The sequence below is a fragment of the Neopsephotus bourkii genome, unplaced genomic scaffold (assembly GCF_033783945.1).
Source record: "Neopsephotus bourkii isolate Nb327-2 ecotype Australia unplaced genomic scaffold, CSIRO-AGI_Nbou_v1 NB_1067, whole genome shotgun sequence".
Classification (NCBI taxonomy): domain Eukaryota; kingdom Metazoa; phylum Chordata; class Aves; order Psittaciformes; family Psittacidae; genus Neopsephotus; species Neopsephotus bourkii.
In genome coordinates, this window is record NW_026901555.1 from 1043453 (window position 1) to 1057094 (window position 13642).

General features: G+C 48.3%; 1 protein-coding gene across 4 annotated transcripts in view; it reads right to left on the reverse strand.

Annotated features, from left to right (window-relative positions):
• PAK3 (p21 (RAC1) activated kinase 3) overlaps positions 1 to 13642 on the reverse strand; it is a 171611-nt gene that overhangs the window by 52305 nt on the left and 105664 nt on the right. The gene's annotated exons all lie outside the window — the stretch shown is intronic.

Genomic DNA, 13642 nt, shown 5'->3' on the forward strand with positions numbered 1-13642 from the left:
GCAGAAAGGAAGATGCATCTGTACTAAACCATTTGTATGGAGTGTCTGCTGACTGAGCCTGAAGTGCCACTGCAGAGATTTGGGCTCACTTTCCAACCCCACAGTGCTAAGGCACACTTCCTTGCAACCTGGCTCTAAGAACAGTAACTCCCACCAGAGGGGAGAGGAGGATCACCAGGACTTGGATCTACTGGAACTCGTAAGCTTTCACAGAATCACAGAATCCCAAGGGTTGGAAAGGACCTCAAAAGATCATCTGGTCCAACCCCCCTGCAAGAGCAGGGTAACCTAGAGTACATCACACAGGAACTTGTCCAGGCGGGCCTTGAATATCTCCAACGTAGGAGACCCCACAATCCCCCTGGGCAACCTGTTCCAGTGCTCTGTCACTCTCACAGCAAAGAAGTTTTTCCTGATGCTCCCATGGAACCTCCTGTGCTCCAGTTTACACCCACTGCCCCTTGTCCTATCACTGGACATCACTGTTTCACCTTCCCTTCAGCTATTTCACCCAAACTGACACCATGGAAGATGCCAGCCAGACTACCCTTAGAAAATCATTTATTAAAGTCTAACTATTAGTTAGACCCTTTAATGTGGGTCTAAGTCTCTCAGCAGCCAGTATTCCTTCATTTGACAACCCAACTGCACAAAATGGATCAAAGCAAAGGCTGGAATTTGCACAAGCACATTCCCACAGTGTCCACACCACTCAAAGCAGGTGATTTGTAACTGAATCAGGGAAGCCACTGCCACTTCCGTGACAAGCCCAGATCTTGCCCCTCCCAGCCTGACAGGACGGATTACCTTCACTTCTGTGCAAGCCAAACATCCAAAGAAACATCCACCCTGCAGCCAGAGCTGTGCCTCCAGCTCTGCAAGATGCACCCAAGCTCACTCTTCTCCCAGCAGTGAGTGCCTTGCTGAGTGACTGGCCCACACTGACTTCAATGGAGAAGCCAGAGAGATGTGCTTCCCTCCAGCTGCAGTGTCACCTCATGCCCTGGAATAAACCCCTGCAGTTGTTCTGGAGCCCTAGGAATTACACACCTCTCCTCTTTACCTATCTATCCTCAGGAAAAAATCCGCCTTGATAAGTTGGTGCCAACAGCCGTCAAAAATCCAATTTATGTGCATGCAAGTGCTGTATGTGCACGCATCAGAAACTCCTGTTTATCATCCTGGTTTCTCACTAATCCCCTTTTAACCAAATTCTGTGGATACAGAGTAATGTGCTATTAAAAGGACTCAGCCAGATTATCAGCACAGGCAGCATGCAACACCTCCATCTCTAAGTGTGCAATTGCCTGCAGCTTCAGATAATGCATCATCCCCAAGGCTTTGGCAAATCATGCACCTGTGTTGCACAACATCAAGAGCCAGAGAGGCTATAAATTCTCCTCTCCATCCTTCCTTAGAAGAGATAAACGACTTGGCAAGTTGAGTGATAAAGAACCAATATAATTACGTGTCATTAAGCTGCAACTAATACTGGTAGAGGATGGATAAGGGGCTGCTGATTACAAATGCTACCAAGGAAAATCTAAGATGTGGCATTAACGCAAGCTTGGAAAGTAAAATACATTTTGTGCTTCTCCCAGAAATACTTAACTGTTTCAAGCCACCTCCTCTGTTTGTTTTACTTGGCACAAGCACTTTGCACCACAAAGAATTCTTTCTTACATCAAGGATTTTAAGAAGGAAACAACAAATAGCATCCTCCAAGGAAACACAGAGCCTCCATATTCTCTTTGGCAAAACAAAGCTCATCCCATTCTTCATTCACAAAGAAACACCAACCTGATCAGAAAACACTGACAGACCTCACTGCACAGCCTGTTTGCTCCTCATGCAAGACCGCCACCTGAATGCATACATTCCTGCATCTACTTCTTGGACTTCCTTGAAACAAAATTCCTGAGCTAAACATCCTACCCATAAATTTCTTGCCAGCCATGACCAAACCTACGTTCATTTGCTTTGAAAGAATGCAATGGGATTCAGTAATGCATCAGAGAAAGTACTGCCTGTTTGAGGTGCACACCGAAGGCAGTGCACAGCTTTGGTTTTTCCATTTTGCTAAAGTAATCTCAGCACTGAGCTCTGAGACACAGGTTTGAGAATCCATTCACATCTCAAAAGCTTGACTGCAAAACAACTCAGCGTGTGGCAAAACATCCTCTATAGGTAAGACTAACCTGGGATGCTGCTTGGAGTTTATTTTCCCTTGCTGTAATTTTAACCTATTTAGATTTCCAGGAATTAAAGCTGAAGGGCAAATAAGATTCTTCTGACATCACTGGAAAACTGGCTTCCCCAAACTGTCCAGCCAGAGCTGCAATTGCATTTTGACTTGTTTCACTAGACCCATAAAATACCCCTCATGTTGAACGGGTGCAGGAGCAGGCATCAGGTTTCAAGCATTGCCCAAATGGAACAAGAGCATCATTTGTTGGTAAGCACCTCACAGTTAAATGGATTGAAGCAGGCAAGTCCCTTGAGTTTAGGGATATCAGCTTTCTGGAATGACAACAGCACAAGCCCAATGTGGTCATCATTCAGGCCCTACCTCCTGCCTTCAGAGTGCGAGGCACAGACATCACTACAGATACGCAGCTCCACAGGCTGTGGGACCCTGGGTACCAGGAATTCTGCTTGATGCAGAGTCTGAGGCAAAGCACAGGGAAGGGAGAGCCAGAAGGGAGAGGCTCTAAGATGTGGTTCAAGCATCCACAGCTGGCCTAAATTTTACTCCCTAACAGGAAGCAGCTCCTTTCTCACAGATGGCTGCTGTTAGCAGGCGCTGACACCCACCACAGAGCTAGTGGGCTTGCAATATTAATAGCATCAAGGAGAAAATTATGAGCCCACATCAAAGCACTGAAAGTTGCTTCTATGACTTTTGGCTTTAAAACTAAGTGCAAAGGGAAAGGTATTACACCCAGCTAAGCATGTTTAGAGGACTTCTTTTTGAGATGTGATTCTGCAGTTTTCAAACACACACACACACACACACACGTGCAGAATGACCCCTTAAGGACAGGGAAAAGCTGCTGTCAGCTATAGCTCAGCAAATCACAAGTTACATGAAGAAATAAAAATCAATGCTGCTCTGAAATTTAGCCTGGTAGACAAGTCAAAGCTATCATAACTAATGGCTGGGAGTTCTGCTGTGACCGTGTTCTGTGACTGTTTTTCCTACAACACTCTCATCCACTTGGAACCTGGGTGCAAAGATTCTGTTGGAATTAAGCAGAAGCAACTCAGCAGGGATAATGAAGTAGTACAAGCTCATTTGCTAGAAATTTTTCTAGTAACAGGCATTGATAAAAGAGCATAATGAATTTACCTCATTTAGAAATCCCCCTCCTCCATTAAAACACTCTGATATTGGATCAAACTACGTACAGCCTGTTATCAACAGAGGCAGCAGAGCTGAAACATGGGTGAAGATGCTGTTAGCAAAGCCATCTCCATGAGAAGACTCTTGGATTTTAGGATATAATAAATTAGGGACAAGTACAAACATAGAAATATTATCATGAAGATATAGTGCTGTTGCTGGTGTTCCTTCTGACTGGAACAGGGACTGCTCAGCCACAACTAAGTCTCCACAGACGAGCACAGCCCAAGCTGAGCTCCTCTCCCTGCACTCCAAGTAACTTGGCGCACGTGTCTGTTTTGATAGCTGTAAAGGCATGTGAGTGCAGAGCTGTACCCACGCCAGCACCCCCTGAAAGGTGTCCATCATAGTCACATCCTGCTGACAGCAGTCAGAAGTCTATCACTTCCAGCCTGCAGGACATGTGCTCTATCACTGCAATGCTCTGAACAGCTATAAAGTACTGCATGACGGTAACAGTGAAGTCTTCATGTGGTTCTAGATGTGCTTCTTTGATAGCTCTGCCACTTCACCATCCACCCACAGTGAGGGCCTGACATCTTTTAAAGTAGTTTGTTGAGACGCTACAACCTGATGACTCAACTCAGTTATTTGTCTTTATCTGCAACAGGACCTCGGAGTTGCATGGTAAAATACAACAGGCTATTTCCTGTCAGAGCAGGTGAAAGATGGAGTCAGCCACAGATGATCCGCTCTACTTGCTCTGCAGAGTTAACTGGTTTCAAATCAAACCCTGCCTATCTTCTACTTATTATTTGGGCAAAATAAACAGGATCAAAGCCAATCCTATCTTACACATGTGCAGCCTCCCTGACTTCACTGGCACTCAGGCCAGACAGTTTGAAATTACATCACTGGCATCTTGATGCAGCTTAGATGGCATCACCTCAGGTTACATAGGAACACAGGACTGGGAGAGACCCACCAGGTCACTGAGTACAGTCCCTGCTCTGCTGTGCAACCACGTCACCTAATCCCTTTATAAATGAATCAAAAATAGTTATGAAAGATGCTTCATGGGGCACACCCCAGGCTGGCCATGAATGATACACTGTGCTGTAAACTGACTCGGGAAGGAGCACACAGACACATCCAAGACAAATTAGAAACTGCAGAAAGCAGGGAGGCAACTTAGTCTAATGGCCATGCAATGGGACAGGCAGCAGGATGCCAGGTCCTGCTGCTGACTCCCACACTGACCCGGTCCACCCACAGTGGCAGTGCTCCATCCCTCAGGTTCCTCTGGGCTGGGACCAAGATAATGACCTTGTCCTTCCTTTGTTGATTGCTTTTAGCCCTACAGACAAAAAGAAGAATACAAAAACTAACTATTTTTATTCACTCCATCTCCCCAGCAGGTTTTTAAAGCCCACTTTAAAGCTCTCCTTTGCAATTCAGCCTGTGGATAATTTGCTCCCTGCATCTCCATAAAGTTTAACCTGTCAGAGCCTGGCAAAGGTGTAATTTCATCCCCAGGCTCTTCTGACTTGAGACTTTGGAGCTTGTCTTTGTGGATAAAATATCAAAGCAATAGCTCTATGAGACAACAGCCCTTTGCATCTCACAACCCATGCATTACTCTCTCTAAACACAGTTTAGCAGGCCAGCATCAAAACTTTTGCTCTCCCCTCATTTCTCCTCCCCCTGTACACACTTTAAGGAAGAACACAGATAAGAGCAGTAGACAGACACAGACAAAGAGGAAGGTTTATCCCACAGGCAGAGGATTACTGCATCATGATGTAATGACCTTGTTCAGAAAAGAAAAAGGTTACTTACATGACAGCATGAGCTGTAAGGATACCAGCTCCTTCCCAGAACAAGGTAAAACATTGTCCATTTAAAGTTATGCTGAAGAAAACATAAAACACGTGTCCGGTGAACTGAAGAGAGAAAGAGCAAACTTCAGCCCAACTGGCCTGGATATAATCTCTTTCCAGATACACATCATACATTGAACCAAACAAGCAGGAGTGCTGTTCAGATAAGTATATATGGAAAGCAGATGCCGTTCTGCTTTCTATGTGTTTGCATCTTCAAGAGCTCAAGAGCTCTCTCTGACCCATAACAAGAACAGCCACTTTTGTGTTCCATTTCAGGTGCAAAATGCTCCATAGCCAACCCTTTTGCTTGCCCCCCCCCCCCCCAAACACTTTACATTTGAACTGTCTTTCAATGTTTTCTTCCCCCACAGTACTACTGGAGGGGGGGAGGCCACATGCTTCCTTGTATATGAAGCAATCCTATCAAAGAATAACTCCAGGCCAGGCTTGTTTTCTCTGTTTAGACAGCATTTAGTGGAGCTTGGCCATGACTAAAACTCCATGGCTGAGTTAATCGCATTTATGAGTACAGGTTGCTCAAAGGGACTTGTTTCTAATGAATTTTTAAATGCTATGAAAATAATAGGTATGGCATTTACCATTTAAAACATTGTAAAGGAATGCTGATGTTACTGCCCCAGTACAGCACACTTATTTCACTGCTTGACATTCACCCCTCACTGTTGTTATCCTGCTGAACTGAAGCATATGTTATTAAAGCCAATATTTACCAACAGGTACTACAGTTATGAAAGGAATACAGTCCTTCCATGTAAAACTGGGCTTCCAACAGGAAATAAAAGGCATTGGGCAAGTCTCAGCCTGCCAAGGGCAACTGCTACATGTCCTGTTTCCAGGACAAGAAAGCCCTCCAGTTACTCCAGGTACTTCCAGTGGTGAATGCTGAGCTTGTCTGGTAAGTTTTCCGAGCCTGGTGCAAATCCTACAGCAGACACAGGAAGCTCCGAGTCTGAACTGGCACCAGATGCTGTAGAAAACATGTGAGTTTCATTTTGTACAGGAGCATGAGGTGGCCAAAACACTTTATTTGTCAGCACAGGTACAGGCACTCATCTAAGAGCACGAATATTCTGTTTGAGGAAACCCTGCACTGAGCAACAGTGCCATGTGCCAGCTTACAGTGCCCTCTACGCTTGTGTGCAACAAGCAATGTGTTTGTATAGCAGATGAACAGCAACATCAGCCTTCAGACGAGAGCATGCAACAGAAGTTGAGGCAAATTCCAGCCTCTAAAGAAGCAGCCAACATCTCCCTACTAGCTTCAAGGCTCCATATAAAGGCCAACCCGACATCAGGCTTCTACTGCAGTGTTTCTTCTCAATTAACCAAGAACAAGTGTATTAGCCATACATCAAAACTGCATTGCAGCTAGAGCTGCCAATTTCTTATGGCAAAAAGGGAGGCTGATTCATTTGCCTGTATGTGGGCCTTGGCTGGAGTTTTCCCAAAACGCTACAAGAGAAGAAAACCTCAGTGAACCTCCCCCTCATTCCCACTCCTTTCTCCCCCCCAGATCACAGCCCAGGGGCCTGTGCTTGCAAAACCAACATTTCCTGGAGGATTCTTTCTCCAAATCACTCTTCTAAATTCAGACAAAACAGCAACTCCCAATCCATTTGCATGTGATATATATGCATACAAGGACACTCCTCCCAAACATGTACATGTGAAATGCAACGCAAAACGTCTGAAAAGCCTTTAAATCCCAAGTCCCCAGAGAGTCCCTGCATCTCCCATTACAAATCTTGCTATGTTAAAAACCACCACCTGTGTAATGGGGAATGGCAACCCTACAGCACTGTGCTCTGGACCAGCCCACAGTAGTGGCCTTGTCGTTTTGCTCAGAACAACCACAAACCAAGACATTTCTGCTATGCACAAGCAGCTCCTGAATCCAGATCCTTGTAAAAGCTCCTTATATCAGATACACTTAACACCTAATACATCACAAATTCTTCATCCAACGTGCCCTCCCCTTCAGTGTATCTGCTCTGAATGAACCTCACAGCATCTGGGTGCCAGGGCTCTTCTCTCCCAAGCATTCCTGATGCAAACACCACAGGTCTGCTCTCAAAAGGAACACGTGAGGTGATGTTGTACCATAACTTGTCCTCCTTAGTCACCATGACCACAAACTGTACTGTTTAGGCCCCTACTAGGCCAGGTTTGCAAGGTCCCCGGCCACACCACCACCACTGATCCCCACAGCGAGGTCAGGACCCAAGGATTCAGTCACGTTTGCTTCTAACTGATCCCTTCCATTGCTCTGCCAACACCCTTCTGACCCTGGACACTGGCTTCACCCTTGTGCTTCCAGTGTGTCTGACACGAGCCAATCTGGCAGCAGCCCCCCTGGAGCAGTCACACCCTGCCCCAACACATCTCTGCTCTGAGCCTGACTTTTAGCCATTTCCTGTAAACCTTTACATCAGTTCCACAGAAAATACACTGTTTGGAATATATAAGAGCACCGTTTTTCCCTCTCCTTGCCCCCAGTGAGTCCTTCTGTGGGTTGACTTTGGGATTATGTCCACCAGATTTCCTGGGGCACATAGCAGCAGTAACTCTCAATGTGTAACTTCTGTTCTGGTATTCAAGCGATTACACTCAGGATAACCACGCCAACAGATGTATTCCTCAAGCAGAGGATCACACACATTCAGCTCTACCCATGAGGCCAAGCTCTGCCATCCTGCTGGGAGCAGGAATGCAAACATCAGGGAATACAGCTCCAAAAATTACTAAAGACTCAGGTAACTGACCTCCTGCACCGTCCTTGGGCCTGCAAGCTTCATCCACATGCTGCTGCTCACTACGAGGAGAGAGAGCTTGCCACACCAAGGGCTTCCAACACTCAGATTCCTATGGCATGAGGAAGCCTAGCATTCACCCTAAGTGTCCGGAGTACTCTACAGACCATAGAACACGGGGCAAGTCCTGAAGAGCAAGCTGCTCAAGAGGTCTCACTGTTTGCATTATGGATCATGGCTGCAGGAAGTGCCCCCTAATCAGAAGCTTTGGAGATATTTTACTTCAGAAGCACAGAACAGTACTGGGAGTTCCAGTGCTCCCACATCACTACAGCTTTCAAAAGGGGCCCAAGACAATGCACTGCAGAAAAGAATAAGCCTCCATTTTCAGCTTATTCCTTCTGAAATGCTTAATATTATTCATTAATGCTGCTAAACAGCCAGATTCTCCATTCCCCATGTGCAAAAAGTAGTAGATAGAGAACAATAGCATGGAGAGAAGGTGTGCAGGATATGGGGAAGAAATGAAAGGAGAACACTGTCCCCACAGACTGCCACTCTGGATACTTCCAGATATTACCCCACCTCTTTGTGGTCCATGCACCCTGTACAGTGAAGATGCTTCCTCAAAAATAAACTAAATAGGGAGCAAATTCTGGCTGCTTTGGTCTTTTTTTTCTTGCTAGAAATCTCACTTCTTCCCCACTTGACTCCCCAGAGCCTCTGGAATGAAGAGACTTTATCTGCAGGAAATAACTAACCAGGATGCCAACCTGAGCTGCTAGGCTCGCTAAAAAGATCAAACGAGGATGCAAGCAGCCCTTTTCTGGAGTAGGCAGGCATCGTTTCAGTTGCTGAAATATTCATGCCCCAATAGGAGCTGTGGTATCAATGTCTGTCCCTGATACAAACAAACCTGAGCTCAAAGCATGACAATCTGTGTTGTGCAGAGTGGAATCACAATTAGAAGCATTTTCCAAGCCTCCATTTCTGCATGCACGTATGTGACAGCTTTTCTGGTGACACTTCAAGAGCATCCCAAATCCAAATCCACAATGTTCCGCCTGGGAGGGCAGGAGACATTAAAAACAGTTTTAGCAAATGCCCAGGATTGTGTGCCTCCCATTCTTCCCTCTCAGGTTCACTGTGTACCAGCAGCCCTGCGTGTTGTGCTGGCCAGGGAGGGGCTGGGTACCTGATAAATATGAGCTGGCATCTGGGCACTGCAGGGTGAATGGAGATCCTCTGCAGGGAAGTGCCTGGAAAATTTCTGATCTGGAGGATTTTCTCCTTCATCACACGGAAGAGAGAAGGAGGAGACAGAAAATGGAAAACATGAGGCCTTGCGCTCTCCTTGAGGCACACAGAAGTACTTTCCAGTGCCCTTCCCAAAAAGCAATTTATTCATGCAGCAAAGGGTCAGGCACTGGGGACCACACAACTGCTGCGGCCCCAACAGCTTCGCCTGGAGGAATGAGCACGCTCAGGTGATGGCAAGAAAACATTCCAGCACTGCTCCAGTAGTCCCTTTCAGCCAACCCTGCAGAGCAATGGGGAGCAGCTGAGGTGCCAGAGCAATTTTAGCTATTGAGGATTAGAAAGGAGATGAGAGTGGTCCCACTCTGGAGCCTGTGCTGCGCTGCAGTGCTGAAATAGCAGTTTGTTTCAGGCCAGGCTGGACAGGGCTTGGAGCACCCTGCTCTAATGGAAGGTGTCCCTGACCATGGCAGGGGGTTGGAACTGGAGGAGCTTTAAGGTCCCCTTCAACCCAAACTATCTGGGATTCTATGCTTACAGGGGATCTGAGGCTGGACAAAAAGTGACACAGCACACACTGCCTTGCAGTAAAGCCAAGCACACATGTATGCAGCAAGATGGATCACAGCACAGCTACCACTGGTCCATGTGTGATGCATCACTTTCAGAAGTAAAAAGGTGATACCAGAATCTTTATTTCTCTAAGAAGGCCCACTTCTGCTCTCAGAATTATGAAGAAACATGTGGCACTTCCCCAAAGATTCCCTGAACACATGTTTTAGGATCCAAATTGCCTTCATTTGCTTCTGATGGCAATAAAGTACACAAGACCAGACCAGACAGAGTAAAGGAGGTGTATCAAACCTTCACTTTGATGTTTCCCATCTTGGTAAGCCTTATATAGTGCTGTACTGGAGTGTCCTACATGCATTACACAGAGAGCCCCAAAACCAGCACTGTCACATGCAAGCAGTGCAAACCATTCAAAGTGTGTAAGTGACAGCAGAGACTCCAGGGCACAGAAGTGCTTTGCTGTGGCTCAGTCAAGAGCCAGTTGCATGTGTCAATACAAGTTTATTGCAATTGCAATAAAACCTAACAGTGAGAAATGAGCCCACTGAATAGTAACGCCACCCTTGAATACTTAACACACAGTCATGACAATAAGACATTAGAGCAAGACAAACCAACATCTGCTCATGCTAAGCAACACTCAAGGCAGAGCTTTCTCAGCTGAGCAGGACATGCCCTGTTCCAAGAGGGACACAACTTCCAAGTCTGCCTCTAGAAGGGAAGATATGAGACCAGACACCAGAGTACCCAGAGGTGCACCAAGCCCAGTGCCCTGAGCACCAGACTTGCAGGTAGGGCTGGTGGCACATGCTGACATGAAGATCCTCCCACACCAGGAGCGCTCGTAGGCATGGGCCTGCCTGTCTTCACCCAGGGCTTCCTGGGGTCAAGATCCCCAGAAGCTGGGGACATGAGACTGCATCAACAAGACCAGAGGCTTCCTGGATGACAGTCAGTGGCACTGACTGTGTGGATGCCATGGTGCTTGCCCAGAGCAAGGGGTACCCTCGTGCCATGTCCCACACCACCTGACTGAAGAGACCAGGGCCACCTTGCAGCCAATCTCTTGTTTCAGGACACCCAGCTGGACAACTCATCAACAAGGCACCTGCAGAGCCAACTTTCACCTGTGCCATTCAACACGCCACATGACAAGTCCCTCTGCTATCCCCAGCAGAGCACACCCCACACTGGCCATCAGCTGCACACAAGCCACACCTGATGTGGTCACCTGGAAGAGATGTCCAGAACTGAGCACTGAGACAAGCCACCAGCAAACCACAGAACTACTGCCAAGAGCAGGAGGTACCCCCAGCAACAGCAGGTCTGAGACATGCCACTCACATCAGCATCTCCACCTGTGCTGACGCAGGCCCAACATCACCACTCAGCTTGCTGCCATTCTTCAGTATCAGGCAAGCCAAATAAACACAGAAGAAGCAGAAGATGTGTATGGTCAACCATTTGTGTCTGAAAGGTAAAAGCAAAACAGCGCTGCAGGGCGGAATGGTAGCTAAACACAGAACAGCACTGTCGAGTAGAAAGGTTTATTTCTGCAAGTGAAAGTTAATTCATGTTTCCCCCTCCCCACCCTCTCACTCCATTCCCTGCCCATGAACTTCCTGGAACAAAAGGCTTAAAGCACCTTTTGCAGGAGCCAAGGCAGGCAATGAAAGAGGAAGATGCAGCACAGCAAGGAACAGAAATCAGCACTCAAAGCGGCTAGGCACAGACAGCAGCGTTCATGTCCCAAAGTCACAGGGAGTCCAACCAGAGCAGGAGCAGATGCCAAATCTGGCAACACCTCCACTGTGAACAGTTCTGTGCAGGCATGGCTAAAATGAAGGAGCTGAAGGCAGATCTGAAAGGCCTCCAGCTTCCAGGCTGGTTTTGATCCCAGAACACTGGCAGCTTCAGGAACACTTGGATCCACAGTCACTATTAAAGTATTAAAAAAGGAGAAAGCTCCTCGGCAGAGGGAACAGGAACCACAAAGCAGCTCTCCTCCAGGAGCAAATGCTGCCAGGCCAGGAGATGGCTAACACTGGAGCTGGGTTTGCTATGGTGAACAGTATCTTGCAGAACTGAATTTGTCTTGCCTATCCCTGTAACCATACACACAAAAGCTGCAAAGAAATACGGGGCATAGAGGAAGATGACCTCTTGTGCCAAGCTTTGCTTTTCCAGCCCAGGACACACAGGATAATCTGGACTCCAGCTTCCATGCACTCTTAAATACTGAGTTTAGCTCAGATCCTCACAGAGAAACTGCCCAGTGAATGGCCTGCTCAGAGAGGTGAAGTCCTCTGCACCCCAACAGCAGAACGCTCCCCAACTTCTGTGGGACACCGCTACAGTCTCACTGGGCTTGGTGGTTCAGAGAGCACAAAGCCCCTATCAGACATCCCCCACAAGAAGCTGACACACTCGTGCTAAAGCCCTCAGGTGAAGGAGGCCAGAGCACAGGAGCTAGGACAACCAAAGCAGCTCACCCTGCGCATTGCCTCCTGCAGCACTGCTGCCACAGCTGCCTCCCGAACTGTTGCTGCTGCAAGCAGTGGCCCATGAGGCTGGAAACTTAATCCTGTAACAGGAGCTCAGGGCTCGCAGGAGCTACTGAGAATTACTTTGAGTTATCCAGTCACTCAGTGAAGAAATGCCTCCATGCAGGTCTCGGATCAGAGAACAAACTCCTCTGCAGCCCCTCACATGTGAACCCAGCAACACCCCAAACACATCCCCTGCACTGTGCCTGCCGCCAGCTCCTTTACCCAGTCCCATGCTCAAGGAAGGCAGCTCCAACCAGTGCTGCCACTGTCCCTCAAAAGCCCTGTGCTCACCACAGAAAACCCCAAGGCTCAGGGCAATCCTTCATGCACATAACATGTCAGGGCATCCTTCACTTCCTGGCCTTGAGCAACCCACCAGCCCATGTTCTGGGCTAAAATCACTTATTCCTGATTCCTGGTTTACTTTTCCTGCTCACGCCTGTGACTGAACACCTTCCCTGGAAGCACGAGGCTCCTCTGCAGCCACATGCACCACTTCCATGGGAGTTGGAGCAAAGGTGTTTGAAGATGCTGCTCCCTGCACCAGCTCCCGCTTCGGGGACACCCACCACGCTCTCCTCCAGCACACCCGTCCGAGCCTGCGTCCTCATCCCCATTCCCCCTCTGCGCTCCCCCTTCCTGCCCCCATCCACAACAGCCGCTTCCCCCTCAGGGTGCCTCGCAGTGGGACTGCGTGACAGCCACCGGGAAGGTGGATTCACACAAGAGGAGGAGCCAGGGAGGAGATCTCATCTCAGCATCCCCTCCGGCCGCAGCATTTCCTTCTGTCTCCCCCTCCGCCAGGCAGGTGGGAGCCTGGGCCCTGCAGCCCCCCCGTTCCCTGCTCACTCTGGGGGGATTCACAGCAGCCCAAGCGGCTCGGCACAGCCCACCGTGATCCCTGCCTCCCTGCTCCGTGCGCTCAACGCCATCACCGGCCGTGCCCAGAGCAAAACAAAAAGCGGGATCCCCTCGCCCGCAATCTCCACACGGCGTCAAATTCGGGCGGGGGGGGGGAACCAGGGAGAGAAGGGGAACGAAGCCTTCAGAGGCATCTGCCCAACTCTCGGCACAAGATAACCTTCACTGCCAACCCTGTGGCCACCCCGGCAAACGGAGCTGAAATCCAACCCCTCGATACCGTTCGGAGCTTGCAAGTCCAGGAACAGCCCTGATCTTCCCGGCTCAGGCCCACAATCTCTTTCAGATGTTGCTCGCTTTGAAGCCACGGCTCTTGCTGTCTGAATTCCCTCAACCTTCTCCATT